The sequence below is a fragment of the Daphnia pulicaria genome, chromosome 1 (assembly GCF_021234035.1).
Source record: "Daphnia pulicaria isolate SC F1-1A chromosome 1, SC_F0-13Bv2, whole genome shotgun sequence".
NCBI classification, from domain to species: Eukaryota; Metazoa; Arthropoda; class Branchiopoda; order Diplostraca; family Daphniidae; genus Daphnia; species Daphnia pulicaria.
The window spans coordinates 8650276-8662750 of NC_060913.1; the positions used below are offsets into that span (position 1 = coordinate 8650276).

The 12475-nt window shown below is 38.6% G+C and overlaps 1 protein-coding gene and 2 long non-coding RNA genes across 4 annotated transcripts in view; 1 reads left to right on the top strand and 2 right to left on the bottom strand.

Moving 5' to 3' along the window:
* The window catches only part of LOC124344997 (verrucotoxin subunit beta-like), a 493626-nt gene that overhangs the window by 95515 nt on the left and 385636 nt on the right, over positions 1-12475 (top strand). The window lies entirely within an intron of this gene.
* LOC124351076 lies at positions 4006-4357 on the bottom strand. The gene is made up of 3 exons (XR_006921357.1): positions 4310-4357; positions 4105-4211; positions 4006-4034 (listed from the first exon to the last, which is right to left on the bottom strand). It is a non-coding gene; the product is annotated as an uncharacterized LOC124351076 (long non-coding RNA).
* Positions 9837-11267, bottom strand: LOC124350494. Of its 2 annotated transcripts, none has more exons than XR_006921036.1 (4): positions 11096-11267; positions 10827-11010; positions 10457-10762; positions 9837-10314 (listed from the first exon to the last, which is right to left on the bottom strand). It is a non-coding gene; the product is annotated as an uncharacterized LOC124350494 (long non-coding RNA). The 2 variants fall into 2 exon arrangements; XR_006921030.1 differs by having other exon boundaries at positions 10375-10762.

Here is a 12475-nt window from a genome sequence, read left to right on the forward strand (position 1 = left end):
GCCTGGTCCACCTGCTCTTTAGGCGACAAGAGCCAGTGATCGATCGATTACCACATGGTGCTTTTTTGCTGCAGGGCTGCTGTCAAAAGAATCGTCATTTTAAAAGAGAGACGATTTTTCATAAAGAAGTAAGCCATCTATCATTCATCTCTTTTCACAAACGTGATTTATACATACAGATATTTGATTACTTCACCTCTGGCTAATATTTAAATTTTCATTCCGTAACTTTTCCTCATTTGTTTCTGTCGTGTGAGATTGTTTGAGACCAGTACAGCTGGGCCTAATGTCAATGTTACTTTTCTATTTGGCTCTGTGATCAAACTTGCAAAAAGTGCCATAAAACACTTCGTGCAAGTCATGCTATCTGTATCCTTGAGACAATTGCATCACCACCGCCGTACGCAGCCGATTCTCCGGATTGATTTATATGCCCAATTTCGCCACATCAGTCCATTCTGTTGCCTTGATCAGCATCGCCTTCATTAGCGTCAAGTCATCACCGCGGAGAGGAGTGCCCGAGTCCAGGACTCTCTAGGGGGTAGGAAACCGTTGTACGACAGTGTCATAGAACAAACAGCAGTGCAGCCGTCGTAGTCAATTGTATTTATTTAGACTTAAGGGAAATTGTAGCGCTGGCACCTTATTCACTTTGGCCGCTTTTGGCGGATTTCAGTTAAAGTTGAGAGTACTTGAGACAACATTCATCTAGAAGAGTTTGTCTGGGATCAATCACCTTCTACCTCCCCCTATTTTTATATTGGAGAACTGCGTATGAACTTGAATTTTTCGTTTAAAGTATCCCTTTTAGATTTCAGTAGGCCTACTAGTACTAGTTTTATCAGTTATCTATTGGTTTTTACATTTTTATGATTGGTAATCATTGGGTTTGGAACGTCAGTGCCGGTGAATTATTTTTCCTCGCGAAGATGAAGCGCATTGGAGTGGCCTACTACGGTTTATTTCTTTGATTATTTGATTGCAAATGAATGAGGATTGTCAAAAGTTAATTTGCCTTGTTTTATGATTTTGTAGAGAGAAAGGTTGAGGGATGGAGCAGGAATAAGGTGGTCTACCTCCTCAGGCAATGCTCAGCAGTCGGCCATGGATCAATCCTGCTGACTGGAAAAAGGATCGGCTCTTCAGAGAGACTGGAATTTCCCAAATGTAGTAAGTCATCTGTCTTGCATCTCTATTATAGGCTGTATTTAGACCTGTGGGCATTTCGTGATGTCGTCGCTGATTGAATTACCTCAATTTCATTTTGATTGCGCAAATTTTCCTCTCGTTTGTGTCTGGTATCCGTTCGTGGCCTGTGCTGCAGTCGAGTCAGTTTTCTGTTAGAAAAACTACTGGCGGATATTTCTGTTGGGCGCATTTCACGGTGATTTTTACATGAAAAGAGGCTTTTGGCTATTTTAGAGGGATCATTTTTTTTCGCTTTTTTGGATTATTTTTAGTTTCGTGGCTATACAGCAATTAACAAGTCTATCGTGCGTAATGCGCCATTCTCCTTTTGCGTCGTTTTCCTCCCCTCTCTCCACCCTGAACAGTTGGGCGATTTGATTTGGATGAATTCTTTGTTTCTGTCAACTTCGTCGTGGTCGAGTCGAATCGAGTTGGTCTGAAAGCATAGTTTTAATACGTGATGTTTCAAATTGATTGCATTACCAGCGTTACTACCATCGTTATTAGCCATTTATTATTTCCACGTTTGCAAATGCAGTCCAGGCATCGTATATTATCTGCATCCTTTAGAGAATTGTGTGAATACCTACTGGTAGAAGCCATTCTTACCAGGGGAAATTCAAGATCCTTATTCAAATATTTGGATTCCGTTTGGAAATGATTATTCGCCTTATTTTTATTTATGTGCAAGAAGGGTGTCGATTAAACATTTGTCTTTAAACTTCAAAATCATATATGACTCTATAATTCAGTTGCCTACGACCACGCGGCCTCGTCAAACAATTTGATAATTTCCAAATGATAGGGTGAGGAAGGATCGATTGCCTCTTCGATTAGTTCACTTTCACCTGTTGGTTCATTCATATTCAAATAATCCAAGCTGACAAGCGAGTCCATGTGTTTTTCGATCATCTCTGCCAGTTGGGAGAATGTCGGCCTCTCTTTTGGATCTAATTGCCAACATTTTTTCATAATTTCCCCAAAGAAATTGGGTGCAAATTTCGGTTTTTCCATTCGGTGTCCATTTTGAATGTCTCGTAAAAGTGCCCAACCATTATCCATTCCTGAAAAATGAAGTGAAATTAGCTAATGATTGTCACTCATTTTTGTGGCAATATCAATTGATTTAATTTCTCACCTGGATACGGAACTTTGCCGAGAGAAAAGATTTCCCACAAGACAATTCCGTAGGACCAGACATCCGATTGGCTGGAATAGATTTTGTCCGTAAGGGACTCGATGGCCATCCACTTGATTGGCATCAACTCCTATTCTCATTAAACCAAAGATTTAGTAATGGTTGTAATAACGTTTGATTGTCGCCTCATTTACCTCTCCCGTTTTCTGGTATTCATAATTTTTCATTTGCCTGGCCATTCCGAAATCGGCCACTTTGACGACTCCGTGATAGGCCAAAAGGACATTGCGGGCGGCCAAGTCGCCGTGCAATACCTGTTAGGGGAGGTGACATTTCTTATTAATTTATTGCGTTTATAAAATTAGATTACGTCTTTCACCTTTTTGCTGGCCAAAAATTCCATCCCTCGAGCGATTTGCAAAGACCAGGAAATCAAGTCGCTCGTTTTTATTATTTGATTGGCAGTTGCATTCGAATCTTGTGCGTTATTACTGGCCCGTTTTGATTCGGGCTGCTTTTCAACATCATTTTTCAACCCTTCAACTTTTTAAACGATCAAAGCCATGTGAATATGACACGGAAGTAAAATGAAATTCTGCGTAAACTCACGTCCTGGAACTTCATTCTCGACAGACAGCGGATGTTCGGTAAAATCATTGGAAACCGAGGGACTAATAATATAGAGAAAGGAATATAATTATTTAGTGTCTGTCGTTCACCGTTTCATCTATTACTTAGTTGGTGTGTTGATTTCCACCGTTTCGTGCTCAGGTAGAAAATTACCTAATGCGTTCAACTGGTTCATAAATTTGCCCCGATGTTTAATTAAATAAGATTTTAAATTGCCGAATCGGCAGAAGTCGATGATGATCAGAATTTCTTCTGTAAGTGACAAAAGAAATTGTTTTATTTTTTTTTTGTTCTCCTGGTGATTTTACCTTTGACGAGGGTTTTGGTGCAGGCCCCCATTAAATTGACAATATTTAAGTGCGGTCCCAAATAAATCATAATTTTTAATTCCCTTATGAGAGCGTCCAATGCGTCGTGAGATTTGGACGTCGGTTTGATCATTTTAACGGCCACTCTTGTCACAGTTTCCTCAGAGTCTTTAATGCCCACGGCCTTGGCTTTGACAACTCGACCGAAACAACCGGATCCTAGTTCTTTACCTTTTAATTTAATTTTTAATTATTTTTGCCGTTAAATGAACTAAGTGCCAAAGAACAACAAACCGAGTCTGAGCCGTTTCCTTGGGAATTCCCATTTCCTATCGTAGGGCAGGAATTCCGTTTGATATTCCATTGGCACATCCGGGTCGATTCTGCTCGGATCTCCGTTAAGCCTTTTTTCAAGTTCTCTTTCCACGTTTCTCTTTAAAATTATTTGACATTTACGGGGATTAAGTGCTTTATAATTAGTATTGGTAAAAATGTTTTACTTTGTCGCGATAAACTTTAATTCCGATTCCCACTGCTACTGCAAGTAATCCGATTAAAGATGCCGATATGATGATGATGATGGAGTTTGTATCTTTCTCGTCCTTTTCGGAATGGAAGTTTATGTTGACTGTGAAAAACTTGTGTCGTGGCTTTCCTTTGCTGTTTTTCCATTGACATCCGTAGGTTCCCTTCTCCGTTTCTTTTCCTTGCAGTTGCACATTAGACGCTGTTGCGGTTTCATAGATCAAGTCGGAGTGTGCCACGCCATCCTAGTTATTAGAATACCAATTTAATTGCCAATCGGAAAATACCGAGGAGGAGAATAATGAAAGATTTCACCTTGAGCCAATGAATGGGCACATGTTGCGACCAACGGTTGCAGATCAAATTTTGGCCGACTCCTTTTTCTAGATTAATTAAATTAGACACTGGGTCGTTGTCTATTTCTATTAAATTAAAAGAAATCCGCGTAAAATATTGTTAAAAATAAAGTAATTTGTATAGGATCTGGCATTATATTTTAGTGAAATTTATAAAATCTCACCTTTAATAGTGAAAGAAATCTCTTTAACAAACGATTTGTCAAAGCTATGCGCGCATTTGAATTTCGTGTACGGAGTATTAAGGGTCACGTTGATCAAATTCAATTTTGTCGTGTAAAATCCGTCTGGCGTCTCTTCAATTTCGTTTCTAATATCTGCGACGATAGGTGTGATTTGCGAATAGTAAAAATGTCAAAATCAACGTCAACTATGCATATTATGCATAGTGTTACATGCCTGCGTTTGGTTCCTTAAAAAAATCTGTTGACAACTTGTGCCATCTCGCATTCCCAATTGCGTAATAGAACCATGTCGATGGGGATGATGGCAAAGAAGTGCAGATTAAAGTGACGTTGGATCCTTCCACTGGATCATCAGGTGCTCCCACTCTCTCAACTTCGATTCCTAGTTGCATAATCGCATTCAATTTTTACAAGTTTACGTGGGTAATGTCACAATTTTGATTGCCTGGTACTACAAATTGAAATTCGATCACGTCGATAGCGTCGATCCGATCCACTGGAAAGATTTTGCGTATCATCTTTTGTATTCGGTGTCTTTTAAAACTGTTGTTACTATGTATTATGTTAACGGGTTTTCCGTCAACAAAGGGAAAATAGCCGAAAATAAAATAATTTGCCGAGTTGGAAACGGTTGGATTCTGCAACGTCAATCCATTTCTAGGATCGAACGACCATCTCGCATTTTTGTTTGAGGAATTCCAAACCTTATTGTGAGCGATAAGATTTGAAAAGGTTTATTAGTGTCATATTGTAGTGTCTTACGTGTTTTCTTATGTGTCATGATTTTGAAATACCTCGAGGTACGTATCCGGTTCGGTTCCATTCTTGAAAAGTGAAATGCTGACGTTCGGATGAGTTGTAGTGAAAGAAATGGTGCGACTATGGTCGTATTCTTGTTTTTCGAGTTTTGAGAAGAAATTAGCCCAGAAATTTTTCTTTGTCTCCAAAATAAGTCTTTTGGAACCTGAATGCGAAAAAACAAGAAAAATCAAATTTGAACGACAAGTCGCAATGCCATAAGTTTCTAATAAAAAAATAACTCACTAGAAACGTAAACGAATCGAGTTAGATTAAACGAACGAAACGGCTCTTCGCATCTGTAATAGCCCGTGTCTGTGACATTTAGGTCAATTAAAGTCATCGTCGAAATCCGATGTGTTTCATTTCTGAAAAATGTAATGTTCACTCGATCTCCTCCTTCCCAACCTTTTTCCCACTAGAAAAAACACGGGTACGAGTGACGACATTCAAAATTGAATAGTTTATCGAGATTACTGTTATCACCTCAAATCGTGGGAAAATCCAATTCATTTGATCGGTTGAATTGAAAGTTGTTTCGCCATCTTCGTCAATGCAATCGAGTGTTAAGGTTGAGCCTTCTTCATTGACTTGCTCGTCCTTTTCTACTTCGGGGAGCATTCGCAATTGTCCAGCATCAGTTTGAACGATCTGAATGGCCCAAAAAGAAAACCAAAGTCCGAGCATAAGAGCCCGTCTCGTCGAAATGGGAAACATTGTCAACTTGGGAATTGCACCCCAAGTCCAAACACGAAACACAATTTCAAACGTTGCAAATAGTTTGGATTAAACTAACGACGAATAATTAATTATTGAATTAATATTTTGGGACCGCGAGTATTGCGCACTACGAACAGTCAGCTCTGTTTCACTCGCCAACGCCTACTGCTGCGCAATTGATTGAACGCTCTCAACAAGTGAACAAAAAAGGAGAGAGAAAGGCAGTGGCTCCAAAAGATGATCGGGATTTTCCATGGCGACATGCTGAAGTCGCATGTTCGTCCTCACGTTGTAGGGACTAGGGAGTTGTGCGTGCCTGTGGCCCTATACAGGTTATGCAGATTAGAGCAAACGAGAAGAGGTTTTGAGACTGCAGCTATATGTGTCCAAATGTTACTGTTCCACTTTATGCGCAACTATTGATAACATCTCCCACTAGTTCTTGACAGATTTGGTTAGAAAATTTCTTTCCCGGAATGTATTATTATTAGTTTGATTCGTAGTCTATTGTCTGTGAATCGCCTTCTGGTATTTAACGTCGGTAGTATAGATAGAAGGAAATTTGATTCGATATTCGATTTAATAGAATTTGTTTTTGTTTTTTTAACGGAAAGCGTGCCCCATTCTTTTCTAACAAAATAACAGTAAAAATGTTAGATTATACAGTTCAAGAAAAAGATTCAACACCAGAGAGTTCAAATTAGTTTGAAAAGAAAGTGACATGGTGAAAGCTAGTGATGTGACGTTAGTGAATTTTTGAAACGTTAAAGTTATCCGTTAAGTTAACGGAGCTTTACTTTTTGACGTTAAATTAACGCGTTAATTTATAGCGTCCGTTAACGTAAGTTGCACGTTATTTTCAACGTTATTTTCTGAAAAATTACACTCATTCTGAAGAAAATGAATTTTTTCGAGTTCCCGAAAGCATGTTCTTGAATTCTAAAGGTCAGACTAAAGATACAAAATACAAATCAAGTATAGAATTTGAATTTTTATACGTTAAACCTAAAAAAAATCTTCGAAAAAATCTTGAAAAAATGCATTTTTCGAGCATTTTTAAGCAAAAAAATGTTTTAATAACGTTTTAACAAGCGATCTCCCACTCAACCGGACCGTTTTGGTGGAGGTACTTTTCGGATCGTAATCCGGAAAAGGACTTTACAAATCCGGACTAGGTCTATTCTGTTCAGAATCGCATGGCGATTCCAATGGAATTAAGTCCGGATTTTTATCTTTTCCCGTTCACGAGATAATCACGGTTGAAAATCGTGAAATATCACGAAAACCCAAAGTCTCCCCCTCCGACTAGATCGCTTTTAGCCGTATATTCGGCTTATACAAAAAAACTAATTGATACAAAATGTAGCCCTTTCATCCCTTTTTCAGAATCCAAAAGGATTTTCTATAATTCTGTAAGATGTCCGAGATATCACGATTTTCGTGATACCCCCATTTCGACATATTTTTCAAGCATTTCATTCGGCGTTGCCGATTTCCGTATATGTGACTTCGCCCCCACTCCTTCGCTTTTTCCATTGTTTCCTATGTTTCAAGTCCTATCTGTATCGATATACAAGGCCTTGATACATAGGAAACAGGTAAAAAGCGAAGGAGTGGGCAGAAAAGGGGGCGAAAAGCACATATACGGCAATCGGCAACGCCGAATGAAATGCTTGAAAAATATGTCGAAATGGGGGTATCACGAAAATCGTGATATCTCGGACATCTTACAGAATTATAGAAAATCCTTTTGGATTCTGAAAAAGGGATGAAAGGGCTACATTTTGTATTAATTAGTTTTTTTGTATAAGCCGAATATACGGCTAAAAGCGATCTAGTCGGAGGGGGAGACTTTGGGTTTTCGTGATATTTCACGATTTTCAACCGTGATTATCTCGTGAACGGGAAAAGATAAAAATCCGGACTTAATTCCATTGGAATCGCCATGCGATTCTGAACAGAATAGACCTAGTCCGGATTTGTAAAGTCCTTTTCCGGATTACGATCCGAAAAGTACCTCCACCAAAACGGTCCGGTTGAGTGGGACATCGCTTGTTAAAATAACGCATGAAAATTTTAAAACGTTAAGTTATTACGTTAAGTTAACGGACCCCGAAAACCTCCGTTAACGTGATGTTCACGTTAATCGTTAAAGTTAACGTCACATCACTAGTGAAAGCTTCGGTTGTGTAGCTGTGCTTTAAGTATAAACTATTTTAGATATTTAAGGCGTATCATTAAAAAAAAATCTGATTGTTTGCATTCATACATTTTTTCGCTACTTATAGGATGGAACAACCTTCGTCAGGATTATACAACGCGATAACCTGGAATGAGATAAACATAGCAGATACTTCATAAAACCAAAGTATGTTTCATTTATTTCATGTGTTTTACACAGTTGCTATTTCTTCATAAGATTTTTTAAAGAAATCCATTGGAGATGGATCTTGTTATTTATTTGAAGTTTCAGTTGCTGAGCCCACTTAACTTGATGGCAAGATGACAGTCCTTATACATCCGCATCCGCTTGCTTCACACACCTGGTGGTTTTCTTATAATGGTTTGTCTGATTTCCCCTCTTGATTTTCTGATCGTAAAGAAATGGAGATATGGTAATAATTCAATTTTCTTTTTTTCATTTTTGCATAGATCAAGGTCAAGAGATGGATCAGATGAACTAAGAAGGAAGCGTCCGAGACGGAGAAATGATCTTGGGCTTACCTCCTCTTCAGGCGGCAGCAGCAGTCTCCAGGGGAGTGGATTTTTCTGCCTATGTCACACACTGCCTGGGAAATGGATCGGCATTTCAAAGACACTTCTGGAATTCAACCCTAAAAAAAAAAGTATATAAGTAATCCCTTATCTTGAATCTTTATTGTATAGGATGTATATGAGATGCTAATGACGTCACCTCTGGCTGATTTCTTGCTAAAATTTTAATTTTAACTTTCCACTGATTTGAATCTAGTAACAAAGGTGCAAATCACTTTATTTTTATAAATCTAAGCCAAATACTTTTTTCTATCGTCCAGATGTCTTCGTGTTCGTCCGGGCCGACGTGAGATGGCGAGTATCGTCTGCTATTTGCAAGTCAACGTCGCAGGCGGGAATATGATTTTAACAAGGTAGGTTCGAGGCTTTTTTCAATGGGCCATTTTTCCCCCGTACAAATCATTCATAATTTTTATGGTGTTCCAAAGGCGGACGAATGCCCTCCCCTTATTTTTTTAAAAAGTCAATAATTGCTAGTCTTATTCCGTGCGATTTTGATGTGGGGCGTTACTTTCTTTGGTTTATTGTGATGTCTTTGCTAATATGAGCCATTAGTCAGTTAGCAGTTGGCCGCTTTCTTTACAGTCTTTTCTCCACTTCCCAGTCAAGTTTTACATTTCTTGCTGGTATTTTTATTTTTAAAACTCCTTATAAATTGGTGGCTACATGACAAGCCTCTCGCTCAAATGCGCAATTTTGACACTTTCCCCTCCCCTCCCAGAACAGTTAGGCGATTTGATTTGGGTGGGATCTTTGCCACTCTTAATTGGCTTGTGGACTTTTGAATAACGCGGTGATGGATGAAAATGAATCGAGTTGATCTTTCAACGACAATTTTATTTTTCACTCGTGGTGTTTCAAATTGATTGGATTACTCAAGATAATAATTCAGTCAAAACGTTCAAGGCAAAGGCAATAGGTTGTTTAGTTTCAGCATTATTTGTGGTTCCTGAAAAGTGTTGAAAGAGTCACTTCCGTTTCCGCCCGTGAGCAAATACAGTACAGGCGTCGTAGGCTATTATCTGCAGCCAGATAGGGGAGAGTTGTACTCGTTGACGCGATTTTTTGTTTTTTGGCCACCATACTTTTAAAAATAAACTTTCGAAACTCCCGATTATCTTAAAAGAAAGAGGGGAGAATGAGCTATATGCCTCGAATTTTTAATTTACAGAAACTCCCCTTTATTAGACCAAAAAGTGAAGTTGAAAACATAAAAATTAAAAGACGAGATGCCCCGTTGAAGGGGCACTTCGCTCCATGTATGGGGGCATAAAAGCCCATGTTATTCTTATGGACTAACAGTCCAAGGGACGGTACATCAGTTAAACGTATAAATAAAGAAAGAAAGTTAAGATTCAAAAGTATATTCTTGGTGGAAATGACAACGATACATGAGTTATTTAAAAATCAAAAATTAAAATGGCCACGACATCAAGATAATTAAAATAACTAAGAACATTGGCCGTGTGTGATGTGGTTCTCTGGAACGGGAGTTTGGCCTTCTTGGACGATGTTATCGTTGGATGCTGGGATTTCTATGAAGATGGGACTGGTGATGAATTAAAAGGACGATCCGTGACGAAAGATGGAGCAAAGTCGACCGATCTTTCTGACATATCCAGCCAGACTTATTGGCTGATCCAACAGAACCAAGAGGGGCACCATTGAGGAAATATTCCTTTAAATGAACTCTGAAATAAAGAGACAAATTTGTTAGCAAAAGACGACATTTCAGATGAAAAGAATGTTACCGTGGAAAGACAAAATATGGTGGAATAGACGTCCCTGTGGCAGATACTGTAAGGCAGACTGTAACCAGTGTGCATCTCTCACCTGAAGTTCAACCACAACATTGTCAAAGAAGGAATCAATGTAATGCTTGTTGAAGCTGGTAGCTCTGCTTAGAGATGTTGCTTGTGGTTTTCTGATTGAAAGGTCTTGACGTCTTCTCATGAAACCAGAGAGCCAGTCTCTTCCAGCTTCCTTCTTGACCGACCAAGAAAGAGGGACAATACATTTTTCTTGGGTAGCGTACTGATAAGCCAATCTTCTCATGTCTGTGGTAGTGATTCCATGATAAATGTCACTGGCCCTTTTGACGTAACTGCTAAGATTGCTTTCTTGTTCGCTGCTGAAAACCTAGAGCGAACAAGAAAGAGTTAACATTGCAACACATACACAGAAAAATTATAAGTGGATTTACCTTACGAGGTTTTTGGTAACCCCCAATGATTGTAGTTGCTTCAACTTCATCTTGAATTCCAGTAGCCAAGAAATTTTTAACATATCTCAGTAGAGCTCTTTTTGGATGGAGGTTTCTTTGGAAACATCACATACTTTTTGTTTCTCAGCAACAACTTTCTTGGCAGCTTTCAAAATGTAACCATCTGGATACATACAACGTTCAGTTTTTCTAATATAATGCCTTAACATCTTACATTTAACAAAAATTGACAGATTTTGTTGACTCACCATTTTGACGTTAGACGACAGAGATGTTATACACGCAAACTGCCCCAACGTTGCCAGGCCAGTTTGCCTCAAGAATGGGTGTCGTTAATCAAATTGATTTTTCAGTAACTCCTCTAAGGAGAAATAATAAACTAAAATATCAGATTGAAAGAGGAAAGAATTTCCTTCAAGAATATTATTTGTTGAAAGTTATATTCTATTTCTGAAACCCGTAAATTGAAAAAATCTGTCAAAGCTGATGACACGATTTTAAGGCGCTAAAATTGTTGTTTCATTTATTACTGAACCCTTAGGAATTTTTTAATGATTTTTTTTTTAATCGATGGGGATTTTCGGGTTGCATAAGCGTGAATTTTTCCTACACTTAGATTTCATTAAAACATATCTCAATATCGATAGTGCCAACATATACACTACCCTAACTGCCCCGTTCTCCCCTAATTGTATGACAACTTCTGATGTTAGTAGTAACTATTCTTACCCGTCAAGGATACACTATTAAAGTTTACACTTAGGCCTATATCATGGATAGGCGATAGGCAATAAATGGATGTTCGACATTTATTGATTGGTATGACGTTGGAAAGAAACATTCGTGATTATTTCATTAGGGAGAGAGATGTCGATATAAAAATATGCGCATAATATACTTTATAATGTATTCCTGTATGGTCGGAGGTTGGGAAGGAAATCATTTCAATTAGTTACGATTGCACTGCTTCGTTAAATAATTTAAGAAAATTCGAAACGATAAAATATTGAGAACTTAAATTTAATCTTTTGGCTAATTGATATTTAAATAATCGATGCTGACGAGTGACTCGATGTATTCTTCAATTGCCTCGGCCAGTTGAGAGAAAGTAGGCCTCTCTTTCGGGTCTTTTTGCCAACAGCTTTTCATAATATCCCCAAAGAAATCGGGTGCGAATTTCGGTTTCTCCATTCGGTGTCCATTTTGAATTGCTGTTACAAGCGCCAAACCGTAATCTATTCCTGGAAAAATGAACGTGAAGTGGAATTAATTAACGCCAGCCCTTCATTTTTATGGCAATTTCAATTGATTCAATTCTCACCTGGATACGGAACTTTGCCGAGGGTAAAGATTTCCCACAGGACAATTCCGTAGGACCAGACATCCGATTGGCTGGAAAAAATTTTATCCGTCAGGGATTCAATGGCCATCCACTTGACTGGCATCAACTCCTGTCATTATTAAAAGATAAAATTAGTACGAAGCAGCTTTGGTTGTTATCGAGACTTGCTTACATCTCCTTTTTTCTTGTAATCGTGATTCTTCATTTTCCTGGCCATCCCAAAATCGGCCACTTTGACGACTCCGTGATCGGCCAAAAGGACATTGCGGGCGGCCAAGTCGCCGTG